The sequence below is a fragment of the Camellia sinensis genome, chromosome 5 (assembly GCF_055761805.1).
Source record: "Camellia sinensis isolate YWXY chromosome 5, ASM5576180v1, whole genome shotgun sequence".
Lineage (NCBI taxonomy): Eukaryota > Viridiplantae > Streptophyta > Magnoliopsida > Ericales > Theaceae > Camellia > Camellia sinensis.
This window is the reverse complement of record NC_138965.1, coordinates 109340282-109354685: the sequence shown is the minus strand read 5'-3', so window position 1 is coordinate 109354685 and position 14404 is coordinate 109340282. Positions and strand designations below refer to the sequence as shown.

The 14404-nt window shown below is 37.6% G+C and overlaps 1 long non-coding RNA gene across 5 annotated transcripts in view; it reads left to right on the top strand.

Moving 5' to 3' along the window:
- Positions 1 to 14404, top strand: part of LOC114298205 (uncharacterized) — an 83627-nt gene that overhangs the window by 46818 nt on the left and 22405 nt on the right. For 3 of the 5 annotated variants that reach the window (XR_014329973.1, XR_014329972.1, XR_014329974.1), the window contains 2 exons: positions 818 to 1848; positions 3353 to 3837. The exons of the other annotated variants lie outside the window; for them this stretch is intronic. This is a non-coding gene — a long non-coding RNA (uncharacterized LOC114298205). Of the gene's footprint in view, positions 1 to 817; positions 1849 to 3352; positions 3838 to 14404 lie in introns of those variants that run through there. 5 annotated transcript variants of the gene reach the window in all.

Sequence of the window (14404 nt, the reverse complement as noted above, 5' to 3'; positions counted from 1 at the left end):
GTTAACGACAGTGCTTCATACTGTTAAAACTTAAGTACAGTACAAATTTGTGTTTGTGTGTGTGTCAGAGAGAGAGAGAGTCTGCAAAGCCAGGAAACTATGGTTGGAAATTTGACAATGAGATCTTACATTTATAAATTACATTTTTTTTAAAAAAAAAAAATTAAGAAAAGTTTGCCTTGTTGTAAAGCCTAATAAACAGCCACCCATCCTTGGGATTTTAGGATTCTTGACACCCTTTTGATCGTTGATTTCTATTGATACATTGATAAATGGTTGATCGTTGATTTCTATTGATACATTGATTCATGGTGGACAAGAAGTTTTTGGCGCCACTTTTTCCTGGTGATCAAGAGACTCTTGATTTTCCATGTCAATTCACTTGTCATTTTCATCTTGCTCAAGTCTTAGAACTGTTCGATAGAAATTTTCTTTAACCTAATTTGGGTAGATACACAATTTCTTAAATCAAAATAAAGCATCAAGAAAATGTATAAAAACCAAAAATATTAAGACATCTCCTTAAAACATAAAAAACAAAAATAATCACCACGTTTGGTTTCTATTTTCAAAAAAAAATTTACTTTTTCGTATAATAAAAAGGTGACATTGAGTTTATTATTTTGGTTAGTTGGTTTGAGTGAGATTTTTGTTTTGTATGTGCTTCTCTTCCTTTTGTATTTCATTTTGTGCCAAAGACATTTTCATGTCCGAACCTATAACTTTTTGTTCCATAGATGTGTGAACAATGTTGTTATTTGTCTTATTTTTTATCATCATTTATAAAATTCTTATAGTATTCTCTACATTGTTGTAGGAATGCTTCATCCTCTCAAATAAATGAACAGAAAAATGACATCCCATTTATTCCCGAGGACATCATTTTTCACATTCTTGTTTGCCTTATTGCTGAGTTTTTGCATTACTGTGGGAAATTTGTGTGCAAGGCTTGGGCCAAAATTATATATGATCCTTCTTATATCATGGCACACGTCCTTCAATCAAAGGATGCCTTGTTCATCCAAAAATTTGGTAAGCTATATCATTTATGTTTCCTTGAGTTTAATGAGGGAGAATTCAAACAACACACCTAAATTGTCATGGACATATGGTCTCTAGTTGTGGTGGCTTATCACTGTTTTCAGGCTCATCCTGAGAGATTTCTTTTTGTTGGGAATCATGTGACACAAAAGTATAAGAACCTACCTTTTCCTATTGCGAAAGGTCATCTTTTGCTCTCTTGTCATATTGGTTACATTTCTTGCACTGAGGAGTACAAGGTGGTTTGCCATTGTGAAATATCACGTGGAGAAAATAGGTGGTTTGTATTGTCTCTGGATAATAATAACATTTCATGGAGAAGAATGGTGACTTCACTAAAAGGAATCAGTTTTTATTGTGACGATAGAGCTTCAGTGTCTGTTGGAGGCGCGCTATTTATTACTCTCAAATGAACAGTCATATTTTTGCTGTTGACCTTTATGATGACACTTCTCACTCCGTTCAAGTTCCAAATGAATTTGTTGGGAGTTGTTATAGTCTTCTTGAGCTGGGGAATAGTTTATCTTTCATTGTGAGACATTCAGCAGAGGTTTATGTATGCATATTAAAGGACTTACATTGCAATGAAGGGGCTAAACTTTACAAGATTACAGAAGCAATAGATGGACCGAATTTTTTATGTGAGAGTTTCATACCTGTTGGTTGGCTGGATGATGGCCAAATCTTGGTCTTCATTCACTTTGAAAAGTTGGTTGTGGCTTACAATGTGAAAACAGGAGAGGCAAGATCCTTCGATGTTTTCAGCCCTGATTTCATACGGAAACACACCAACAGCCTTGTTTCATGGTAAATATGCATTCAAGACTATTAAGTATTTCTTTTTATTATTGGCTATGAAATCATTTTTGCTTGTACTCACGAATTTTATTAGTTGAAGACTTTATTAATTGTTTATTTTCTTGTACCTGATATGTGGGTACCCATCTGGGTGTTGTGTAGAATGGGTAAGTAGACACCTTTTTTCTTCTTTTTTTTTCCTAATATTATTATTTGTAGAAAAAGATAAAACATAAACAAGAGGGGATGAAGAATTATGTAAATTGTATTTCAGGAAGAAAGGATAGATAGGTAGCACAATTTGTTGCCTAAAAGGAACAGATGGAGCTACATCTTAATGAATGGTCTTAGTTATAATTTTTTTTTATAACCGAGAACCGACCCTAGTAAGGGGTCTTTGGGACCCACCTTAGAAGTGCAAACTCAAGATACATGCAACCACCTACTAACCTCACATATCGACCACTCGATAGCCTGTCATATTGAGTGGTGTCAGTTGATTACACTCAATTTTGATTTTTTTTAAAAAATTAAATGTAGAAATTTATCCAAAATGTTTGGAGTTTTACAAATTGAACCTAGTGATAGAGAAAAAAAGAGTTATTTTTGCTATTCCACTTCATTATAAACCCAATCTAAAATTTGTCTTTATTGTTTAAACTTATACATGACATGATTCTTAATGCATATTAGAATATAAATTTTGAAGTGTATTTATAATGTGGAAAACAATAGCAAATGTTATTGTCATTGATTGTATGAGTTAACTGTAGATATTTGCTTTATTTTTGTTGAAGCAATAGTATTATAGGGAGAGGGAAGGATAGGGAAGGGGAGGGAGTGAATAATTGTTTTGAAAGGAAAAAAAAAAACTTATTTTGTTTTCGTTTTTAAAATTTTAGAATTGATTCTACCTTTATGAAAATGAAAACAATATACTAAAACACAAAACAAAAACGGAAGAGTTGACAAATGACCCCTTCTCAATGTTTGTTTTTATATGTAATTTGACAAGTTTGAATTACTTTTGTCTATTTGATGAAAATATATAAAATTATAATGTATTATGTGAGAGTTGATTTTGATAGGTTGTGTAGAACCAAATTTTTACTTAATGACTTGATGATATTTGTTGAATGACTACAGAATTAAAATCCTACTTATGCCACTGAATAGGAACATGTTTCATCAACACCTAAAAGGTTTATGCAATATATCTGGTATGTAAGTTGGCCAACATTTCTATTGGAAAATTGGAAGTTTCCAAGTCCATAACTCTTAATGTACAAAGTAGTAATAGTAGTCTAGATTGAGGATGATTAGTAATATCTGATGTGTCCTCAAAAAATAAAAACTTAAAAGAAAAAGAACGAAATGTATGATGTGTAAAAATGATGCAGTAGTGACAAGCATACTAGTAATTACGTTCCGAAGCATACTAGTAAATACACACATGCACATGGTATTTTTGCTTTTATTTGGATCCTTAAATCTGTATGCTCTGTTTGTGCAGGAAGCATTTAGAAGGCAAGGACAAGAGAGGAGGAGTCTCATCAACATAAAATGTTGGCAGAAGCTAAGCTGCAACATTTGGAGTTTGAATTCTATTTCTTTGCATGACGCCAGAGTTTATAAAAGATTATGTATACCAACTTGGGGGTAACTTGCTTTGAACCATTATCGGTGTCCAAGTGCGTATAATTTTCTTATAGTGTATGCTTTTTTTGTTTTTGTATTTTTGCAACAGTTTGTTATAAATAAGGCTTGGAAGTTGATTAGGAAAATAGCAAAGGATGAATGAAGTTTGGGCAGGGTATTGGCCCTAATAGTTGAAGACTAAGTGGTTGGTAACTTTGAAGTGTCTTTGGTTTTGTGTGTGGTGGTTTACTTTTGTTTCTGTTGTGTGTTACCTAGTTCATAAAACAATTCTGTAGATTTATGAAGTTACCTTTTGCCCTGTGTATGCAATATAGTGATGAACATAGCATTTGTGGGTTTTGCTTGGTTTTCATGTGAATGTGTTTATCTGTTTGGTATGCATATTTTTCTCTCGTTGAACATTTTAAAATTGAGAACAGTTTTTACTGTCAAAGAGAGACATCTGTTTGGTATGCATAATGGTTTGCAATTGTATTATGAGAGAGTTGCATAGGGGATGGACAGTGAGCAATAAAAGTGATCAGTAAAAGGTTTGTTTTATTTTTGGAGAAACTAAAGATGCTTGGTTCGGAACCTTAGGTATGAAGGGGGAAGGTCATTAATTGAGCATCCCTGCTCACCCGATCAACAGATTGGCCTTTATTAAACCATGATATGAATTTTATTTTCTTTATATGCTCATGTTTGATTATTTAATAAATGCTAAAATTTACTATGTGAAGCATACAAGTATAGACTATGCCATTCATTTCGGAACAATTTAATTTCATGTATTTTGAGAGAGTTTTAGAGATGTACAACCCAAATAAATTGAGTTTACAAACATGAGAAATCAACATCATTCCAAATTAAGTGATACAACCTTCATCCACTAGCATTCATACAGTTATATCAAGTAAGCATGTAGCTACATGGTAGAATGCTTAAACATAATAAGAAAAACACACATAATGTTAAAGCATAAAAACTTACATATTTACCGACGTACCGCGAACAATTACAAAACAAAGTTAGTAAAACATGCATGATCTTATATACAAAATCCTAATGTAATTTACTCATGAGATGCAACTAAAGATTCATCTTCTAAGATATGACATCTCAAAAATATGAGATAGCGCACATAATCACATAGGAATTGATTAAATCCATAAATGCAAACTTAGCTGAATCAAATACATGAAACATGGATGAAAAGCATGGATATAATGAAAAAAAAAAAAATATGATGCATATTCTCAAATAAAGAAAGCAAGTAAAAGAATGGGATAAAAAGAAGCAGGGTGGGAAATTATTACAACATTTTAAATGTTACAAATCCAAGGGAGATGAATAAATATTACAACACAATATAAAAAACCTCACAAACGCTCAAAATAAAATAAACATAAGAAAATAGCAGCTTCAAGCGTCTCAAAGGCCATCGGAGGTTGATCTTCTTAACATTGGAAGGCTACCCGATTTTGCCTAGAGGTCTCATGAAGGTTGTGGGTGCGATGGTGTACTTTTAGGTGGCTACCCGTTCAACTAATGGGCTGGGTAGCTCGATAGGCTCGGCCAAACTCTGTTTTCTTAGATTTCCAACAAAATAAAAATAAAAATAAAAATAATATATATGGGAGTCTTAACTCACCACTTTCAATTACAACAATACATAATATAACAAGAAATTAAAGCAAAAGAGCAAAATAAGTAAGAAATGCAATGGGTTCAATATGACGTCTGATTGAACCCAACTTAATTTTATTGTCTTGTGTCTCTTTGAGTCCAATTTTATTAGCCCTTTTTATACCTCTCCATTCTTTACTTATTTTGTCCAAAAGTGATAATTACATCCACTAATGAAGAGAAGCGTTAAATAAGAAGTTTGTTTTTGGCACGAGAGAGAGAGAGAGAGAGATATGTAATGCCTTGGTAATGAACCTTCGAAGAGATTAAACCATTTAGCATGAAAGGTTTCTTTCTCATGCTTAAAATAGAACTAAAAATAATATATATGGGACTCTCAACTCACCACTTTCAATTAGATTACAACAATATATAATATAACAAGAAATCAAAGCAAAAGAGCAAAATAAATAAGAAATGCAAGAAAATGAAAAGTTTGTGAAATTCACCTTCCAAGGAAAGGATGAACTCCTTAGTTCACAAACTCCCTCTTAATCACCCTCAAGTGTAGGAAGTGTGTTCTCGAATCCTCAATTCGAAATTATGGAGTTTATGGAATGGAAACTGACTAACTCTCTAGTTTCTCTCACTTTCAATTACTAAACACTCTTCCTTATGATCAAGGAAATTGATCTTTGGCTATATAAGAATTTTTGGAGTGGTTTTGGTGTATGGAAATGAGGAATTCCAGTAGCTATGGAAGCTTGAAAGTGTTTTGGCTCAAGGTTGCACTTTAGACATTCTTTCCTCTTTTGCTCTCTTTTCTCTCTAACTCTCTCAAATGATTTTCCCCTCTTCTTTTCTGTCATCCCCATCTTCAATATAACATTTGAGTGTATAAGCCATATAGGAATAAATAAGTCAAGGAATAGGGGACAGGGTGGAAGACAAAGGTGATGGACATGACAAGGATGATAACGATGACCAAGACTTGTTGCTTTTGATTCATCCTTTATGACAAGGCCAAAACCTCTTTTGATAATGAAGGGTGAGTGAAGATAATGGAGGATGAGTGTGTGCACTTGAATGGATCAGAAAATGGCTCAATGGGGTGTCCCAACCGAACCAAAACCAAAAAAAAGAGGTCTGATGCTGTTTCAGGTCTGGTCAACAAAATCTGCTCTTAAGCCCAACTTCAAACGGGCATAACTCCCTTATTCGAGCTCGGTTTTAGGTGATTCTTAGGTCTAAATTGAAGCCCCAGAAGTCTAATTTCCAATGGTGGTGGCATTGCATATAAATTTCAAGTGTGCAAAGAGATATGCCTAATTTAGTGAAGGTTGTTCATTTTTCTAAGGTCAGGTCAACGAAATCTACTCTTAAGCCCAACTTCAAATGGACTTATCTCGCTTATCCAGACTAGATTTTAGGTGATTCTTGGGTCTAAATTGAATCTCCAGAAGTATACTTTCCAATGTTTGTGGCCTCATATCTAAATTTCAAGTATACAAAGAGATATGTCTAATTTAGTAATGGTTGTTCATTTCTTTCTTAACAATTTGATGCTCATCCTTTTCCTAAACCAGTTTTCTTCCATTCCCTCTTATTTCCTTCAACTCTAAACCTATAAAGAAGATGTTTTTAAATATTCTTCAAAAAGTTCACCTTCTTTCCATTTATTTCCATTTTTTCCTTACTTAGTTTACTGAAAAGTGCAATATTTTAATCGAAATGGGAGTCTCGGAACATCGTAAAAGTATTTGAAAAAATACTTTGAAAAGAGGGTTTTAAGGTCTAAAATAGTTTGGCCAAAAAAAATGTATAAAGGTTAAGATTAACGTTCAAATTCCATCTCTCTTATTGAGGATTCTGTGAGAAATATATTCTAATTGTCATCATCCGGTAATCAAAAGAAAGCGCCCAAGTCTTAGGGCCTGTCAAAATGGGTTGACTACAGTTGGTAATCTTTTTATAAAAAAATTGTGAGCTGATTTTCAAAACAAAGTGTAATTGATTACTTCTTTTTTAAAAGAAAATGAGAATTGGAAGGGATTGGTAGGAGGTGCACGTTATTATCTTTATGTTTTTTATTATGTAATTGTAGTCTTAGAGTGTTATCTTTGGCTATCGGTAGAGGATGGCATTGATTGTTGCTAGGTAGGTGCTATGAATATTATTGTAAAGTGATATGTTATTAGTTATTGATAGTTGATCTTATTTATCTATTATGTATTGTTAAGTGTCGATGGTTAACATTATCTGTTCGTTACTAAGTGTTGCATTATTGAAATGAGAATTGGTGAATGAGTGATGAGTTGGGATTGTGGTAATATAATTTGTTTCATTATCTTGTTGTTGAGTAAGTGGTAACCATTAGGGAGTAAAGGTATTGGTGGTGGATTGTAAACCTTGAAGTGTTTTGGAAATGAATGAAACCCTGTTGTTGAACGGTGGTGCGTGGAGCACATTTTGCAAAAATGGGTTAATGCATTTGACCGTTAGTGGTTGTTGTTGTGTTGATTGGATTAAGTGTATGTATTACACTCATATACTAGCTATGTATCTTGCTTGTTGTGATATGGATTAGGGGTCTGTTTCCCGTCGGGTGAGGTCGGTAAAGCATGGTACCTTGGCAGAGGTTCCTCTCCCTTTTGGTTTACGCCTGGTAAAGTATGAATGGAGATCTGTTCCTCTCTTGGTGGGGTCGATAAAGCATGGCACCTTGTGATAGGTACCTTTTCCTTCGGGTTTGTGCCTGGTAAAGTGTGACCTTGGGGTTGTTCCCTTCTGGGTGAGGCCGGTATGTCAGTGGAAATGAGAATGGAAGGACTTATTACATTCCGATATGTGTGTTTCTCAATATATGTTCATGGTTTCATGTTGTGGGTGTCCCTTGCCCTTGGGTCTATGGCTAGAGAATGTAGTAGATGTTTTGGTGTGTAAATGTGTATAGTGTGTTGGCATGTGGGGTCGAATTATGACTAGTATGTGTTCACATGTCTTCAAATCAATGTTTAAATGAAATTCTTTTATGTCACCGTGGAAGGTTTAAGAGAAAAGAAGACGGGTTTTGAAGCGTTTTTGAAGTGAAACGGAAGTTAGAAATAAAAGAAATGATTTTATTCTGTGTTGTGTTAAGAGAATGTTTTGAGGAAGAAAAATGTATTTATATGAGTATACTTTTCGATACCAACTGTCGCATTACTTATACGGTATGTTGTGGTGCATGCATGATCGTATTTAACTATATGTTGTGATTGGTTAGGATTTTTGAGATCTCTACTAGACTTTATGTTCCTTCTACGTGTTGTCAAATTTTTCAGGTACATGGCTGGAAGATTGTTCAGGACTTGAAGTCTTTTGTTATGTTTTGCCACGAGACTTTTTATTTGTTGGCTGAATACCACGTATTATATAAGGGGAAATCCCTTTTATTTATTATTGTTCAATGTAAGCCTAAGGACATTGTATCAGATTTCATTTATATAACATCATCACTTTCAAGAGGGCATGTGTAGACGTCCCCGAACGCCCCGAGAGGAATGAGCTCCCGTTCTGTTCATATTGGGGTCACTACAGCTCAGGACTCTCAAATTTGTCACGGTTCTAAGTCTGAACCAAAGAGTCCAAATCCGGCAAATCGTTTTGAGAAAAAACAGATTTTTTGAAAGAAGTGCCAAACATGGAATGCTTTGCCAGATACAGAGTCGCCACCTAAATGTTTTTTTATGGGAAATTTAGGAAACCCTGACTCGGTGCCAAAGGCCACGTGTCCGTCATCACCAAAGTTGTCTCGGCTCGAGAACTTGGGTACGATTGGGGAAGGTCACTTCATGAGCACCCCCGCTCGCCCGATCAAAGATCGGCCTCTACTAATCATGATATCTATTTTTGAAAACTTTGTGTGTCCTTATTCCGGTTATTAGCCTAGGTTACTATGTGATGCACACAGCATATAAGTATAGACTGGGTCGCCCGAATTGAAACAAAACATTTCATGTTTGTTTTTGAAAGATGGTTTGCTACTCGCAAGTAGGCTTAAAATACAGATTTTGCCACCCTCGGGTGGGCTTAGAAAAGATGGTTTTGCCACTATCTAGTGGGCTTAAAATTCACAGTCAATGATTTGTTCCAATTTAAACAACCCAACCTTCACCCACAGGCATTCAGGCAGTTATATCACACAAGCAAATAGCCTCATGGTAAGCATGCTATCATGGCATTCACTCACACGCATGCAAGGATGCTAAAGCATAAAACTCACCGGGTACTCCAAGCCAAAACAAAAACTCATTAGAAATCATGCATGACCCTAAGTATACAGAAATGCCTAATGCAACACATGCAAAAATGCAAACTATAGCAGGCTCGGCTATTCTAAACATGGCATATGGAATGCTACAGCTAACATGTATTCAACTTGGAATTGAAAGTACAATGCAGTTAGTATGATGCGTCGAGCCCGGTGCATGCAATACAGATGAATGAATGCAAACATGCTATCATACTGTATGTTAATTGAAATATGCCCTAATCTAACCATCATAAGCGGATAAATAAAAGGGAGAAAGACGTGGGGTTGGAAGACATACAACACACACACGCACACTTATTACAGTTATGCCCTCACGCAGAGGGTCCAAATAAATATACAGTCCCAAATAAAAGAATATTACAGTCCAAATATTACAGTCCAAATAAATGTACAAATTCCTAATTAATTAACAAATTAACTAAGAAAACTGTAAAATTGGCATGCAAGCCAGGGGACTGCCTTGCTTCTGATGAATGATGCATATTTAGGCTGCCTTGCGCGGAAATCCACTGGGATGCTCCAATTAGCCTCTGTTTAGCAGTTATTCTTGGAAAGCGTGCCAAGCTCCGAAAAGTTGCTGATTCTTCATTTTGCTGCAACAGAGAGCAGGAAAGGGGCATAGCAATGTATTTTCACAAATATATGCATGCCTCGATCCTCGTGCCACCAATCACGCATATCGATGCATGATGGCAGAGGAGTCGAAATGTGCAACTTAATATAGAATGAATGCACGTGTAAACACAACAAGAACCTAACTCCATCATGGGTGATCCGGAGTGTCGGTGACTAGGGAATTGAGACACGTTTCGTCACTCGGATTACGAAACGCACCTCGTTTCCCGTGCCCGGGCTAACTCCTATTCCGAACACGATGCAATATGCATGACATGCATGAAATGCAACTAAGATACAATCCTAACATACACAATGCTATGAAAATGAGATGCCTCGAAATGCGTGCACACGGGCACGCAAATCGAGAAAATGACAGAATGCGATCTAAGATACAACCTAGTATGCACAATGCTATGAAAAAGAGATGCCTCGAAATGCGTGCACACGGGCACGCAATCCGAGAAAATGACATACGCAATGCAAATGTCATGGAAATGGCATATAGAATGCAACATGGACTTATACTAACGTGAGAGAGCCTCAGCCACACTCACATAAAAGGCCGATGGATGAAAATGAAGTGCCTCGAAATGCGTGCACACGGGCACGCGAATCGAGGCAATGGCATACGCAATGCAATATGGCTAAAATGGCATATAGAATACAATATGGACTTACACTAACATGAGAGAGCCTCAGCCACACTCACATAAGAGGCCGATGGATGAAAATGAAGTGCCTCGAAATGCGTGCACACGGGCACGCGAATCGAGGCAATGACATACGCAATGCAATATGGCTAAAATGGCATATAGAATGCAACATGGACTTATACTAACATGAGAGAGCCTCAGCCACACTCACATAAGAGGCCGATGGATGAAAATGAAGTGCCTCGAAATGCGTGCACACGGGCACGCGAATTGAGGCAATGGCATACGCAATGCAATATGGCTAAAATGGCATATAGAATGCAACATGGACTTATACTAACATGAGAGAGCCTCAGCCACACTCACATAAGAGGCCGATGGATGAAAATGAAGTGCCTCGAAATGCGTGCACACGGGCACGCGAATCGAGGCAATGGCATACGCAATGCAAATGCATGGAAAATGATATGAAAACATGTTAATGGATTTTCAGCAATGAAATGTGGGGGAAAACAGCCCCGAAATGAGGCGAAAACACACCCGATGCATGGAATAGTCCCGAAACATGAATTTTGGCACCCGAAGTGGCCTACAGCTATACCAAACATGCACAATACGGAGATGCAATGAAAATACAGAAGCAAGGCAGCCCCAAAATAAGCACTTTTTCAGTTCAAAGCATGGCCAAACAACAAACAAAAACAGGGCAAAACTAGCATGCAAGAAATGGCCCTAAACATGGGATTAAGAAGCAACTCATAGCTGCTGTCCTCAAACAGGTTAGGGCCCTTCAACAAAGTTGAAGAGGGGTCCAAAATATGATGTTTTCCAGAACTGTAAAAACCCCAAAAACAAACACAGGTATGGCTGCACTCCCATGCAAGAAAAAGGGCCAAAAGGTGGCTAAAGAGGCAAGTGGTATATGAAAAGCCCAAACTGAAAAATTCCCTTCTAAAACATTGATGAGGGACCAAAAATAAGCATATTTACAGAATTGTAAAAACTCCAAAACAGTATACAAACATGCTAGAAATGCAATGCAAAATGAGGCTCAAAAGAGGCTATAACACAAAGTATACAAAATATTCCACAAACGGCAAAATACCCTTAATGAAACATGTTAAGAAGGTCAAAATAAGACTATTTCTAGGCCTGTAAAAAGACCAAAAGCAGAAGCATGATAGGCTGCCAAAGCATGCAAGAAATGGGGACCAAAGAGGATATTGAAGCAAGTGCAATATGGAGGGCTCAAACCGGGTTGAGCCCTTAATGAAACAAGAAAATGAGCTCAAAAAAATGACCTTTTCAGTTTTGGTCGGAGCTCAAATCAATAAGCATGTATGGCTTGCAAAAGGTGCAAGAAATGGACCAAAAAGGGGGAAATGCTACTCACCTTTGAAGACCAATGTTTTTGTTGCTTCTTGGACCAATTTTGATGATTCTAGGCTACTGAAATTCCTCCCCTTTGTTGCTGGTATGGAGTGGTGGTGGTGGAGCTTGAAGATGATGAAGAAATGGCGCCCAAAACTTGAAGGAAATGGGGTGATATGTATGTATATGCTCCAACCAATCCTTGTAACCCCTTTTCTTGAGTTGGGAGGCCAGCAAAAAAATGCAAGAGAGGGAGAGAAGACTCTAGGCCAAAGTGGAGGGAATTGAGGCTCTTGTTCCCCTACAAAATATCCCCCAGATATAGATATTTTCTGGGGGAAACAGCTGTACAGCTGTAAAGTACACAGAGAGAGGAACATGGCCGGCCCATTATTGGACTTGGATGTGGCCGGCCGGCCACCCCCCCTAGTCGGCCGGCCAAGGGTCAAAAAGGCCAAGTGGCTTTAGTGGCCGGCCACCACATATTGGTGGCCTCCCAGGTCTCCTCTTCACAACCCTGTGGTTCGAATTTGGAAACTCTAAAACAGGAGAGAGAACAAGCCATTTTGAGGAGGGGTTCAAAAGGTTCAAATGGAATTAATGGCCGGCCATAAACTTTTAGGGTCCTCCCATGTGTGTACAACACAAATATGTGGTTCAAAGTTCAAGAAAGTGGCCCAAGGGTGTTCAACATTGGCTCGGAAGGAGGGGTTCAAAAGGGTCAAGAAACATTAGTGGCCGGCCATGAACTTTTAGGGTCCTCCCATGTGTGTACATCACAAATATGTGGTTTGGATTTGAAGAAAATGGCTCCAAGGTGTTCAACATTAGCCCGGAAGTGTGAAAAACGGGCGTCGGAGAAGTAAAAACTAGTTGTTGAGACAATTGCTGGCCTCCCACCCTTCTACGGTCTTCCTGGTGATAAAACAGAGGTTCCTGCCAAAAATGAACAAAAACCGATGCAAAACGAATGCTCGGGGGCCAAAACACGCAGTTCGGGGTCCTGAAAACGGGTTGCTAAGCACCGAAAGTGGCATTCGGCCACGAAGTGGGTTTCTCCGACCCCAGTGTCCCTTGAAAGGGAGAAAATAAGATGTATGCCAAAAATCAGAGCAAATGGAGATGGTTAAGCGGTCCCGAACCGAAGCACACGGCCAACGGTCCCGAAAAACTAGAAACCGGACTCCGAAATGGGCAAAATGGCCTGCGGCCACAAAGTGTAGCCCACGGCCACTAAGAGATGGTTTACGGGACCTCTCCCTCCCCTCGGGAAAAGAAACAGAGATAACCGAGTCTGGTTCACAAACCGAGACAAGGCACAGAAGAGGGTTCGGAAATCCGGAGGTAGGGCTTACGGCCGCGACTCTGAGACTTCTAAACGAGCATGATATGCAACGTCACCGAGCGCTCAATCAGTGATGTCTGAGTCTTAAGGTCGGTCAAAAATGGGGTGTCTACAGCATGTTATTATTTATATATTGTTATGTTGGCACATGTTTGATATTATTGAAATTGGTAATAATATGGGTTCGTTTGGAAAGTGGGTTACCTTTTTGACTTTTTAGTTATTTTAGCCTGGGGCTAAAAAGTCTCATTTAGAAAGGGTTTTTTTGGGTTTTTTGACTTTTTGTGAGAGAAAGAATGTAATGATTATGGGTTGGATATGATATTTTGTCTTATTGGGCTAAAAAACCTATTTTGTCTTTTTGTGGCTAAAATAGCCCCAAACCCAACCCAATCCAACCCTTCTTCCCAAACGAAGCCTATAAAGGATTCGGTAATGGATTTGGATAATAAAAGTTGAGGCGTTACAATGTGTGCTATAATACTCCCATCTCTCTCTCTCTCTCTCTCTCTCAAACCCACCTACCAAAACCCAAGATATATTCAACCTCACTTTCTATTTCTCTCTCTTCACAAACTTTCTCTCTCTCTCTCTTTCTCTCTCTTACTCCTTATTTCTTTCTCTCATTTCGCAGCAAAAGTCTCTGGTGCTCGACACCACCAGCAAAAGCCTTCACATAGACCTTCACTACTTAATCCTCTCAGCAGTCCGCGACAATGACGGACCTACTCTCTCAAAATTCTTGGCTTTCGTAGCTGTGAATGCATCGAAATCATTCTCGAGCCTTTGTTGAGACTTTTTGTGACGGAGGTGGGGCAAACGTGGAGGAGGATCACGGATCACGGTTTCCTCCTAAAAAAAGAACGGTTCAGATTATCAAAATCAGACTTAAAATGAGTCCTATTGAGTGCACAATTGTGAGTGTTGTGCTCACTTTGTTTAATATGATTTTTATTTTGTAGTTTTAGGTTTTTCTGGTTTTCACAAATTAAAACA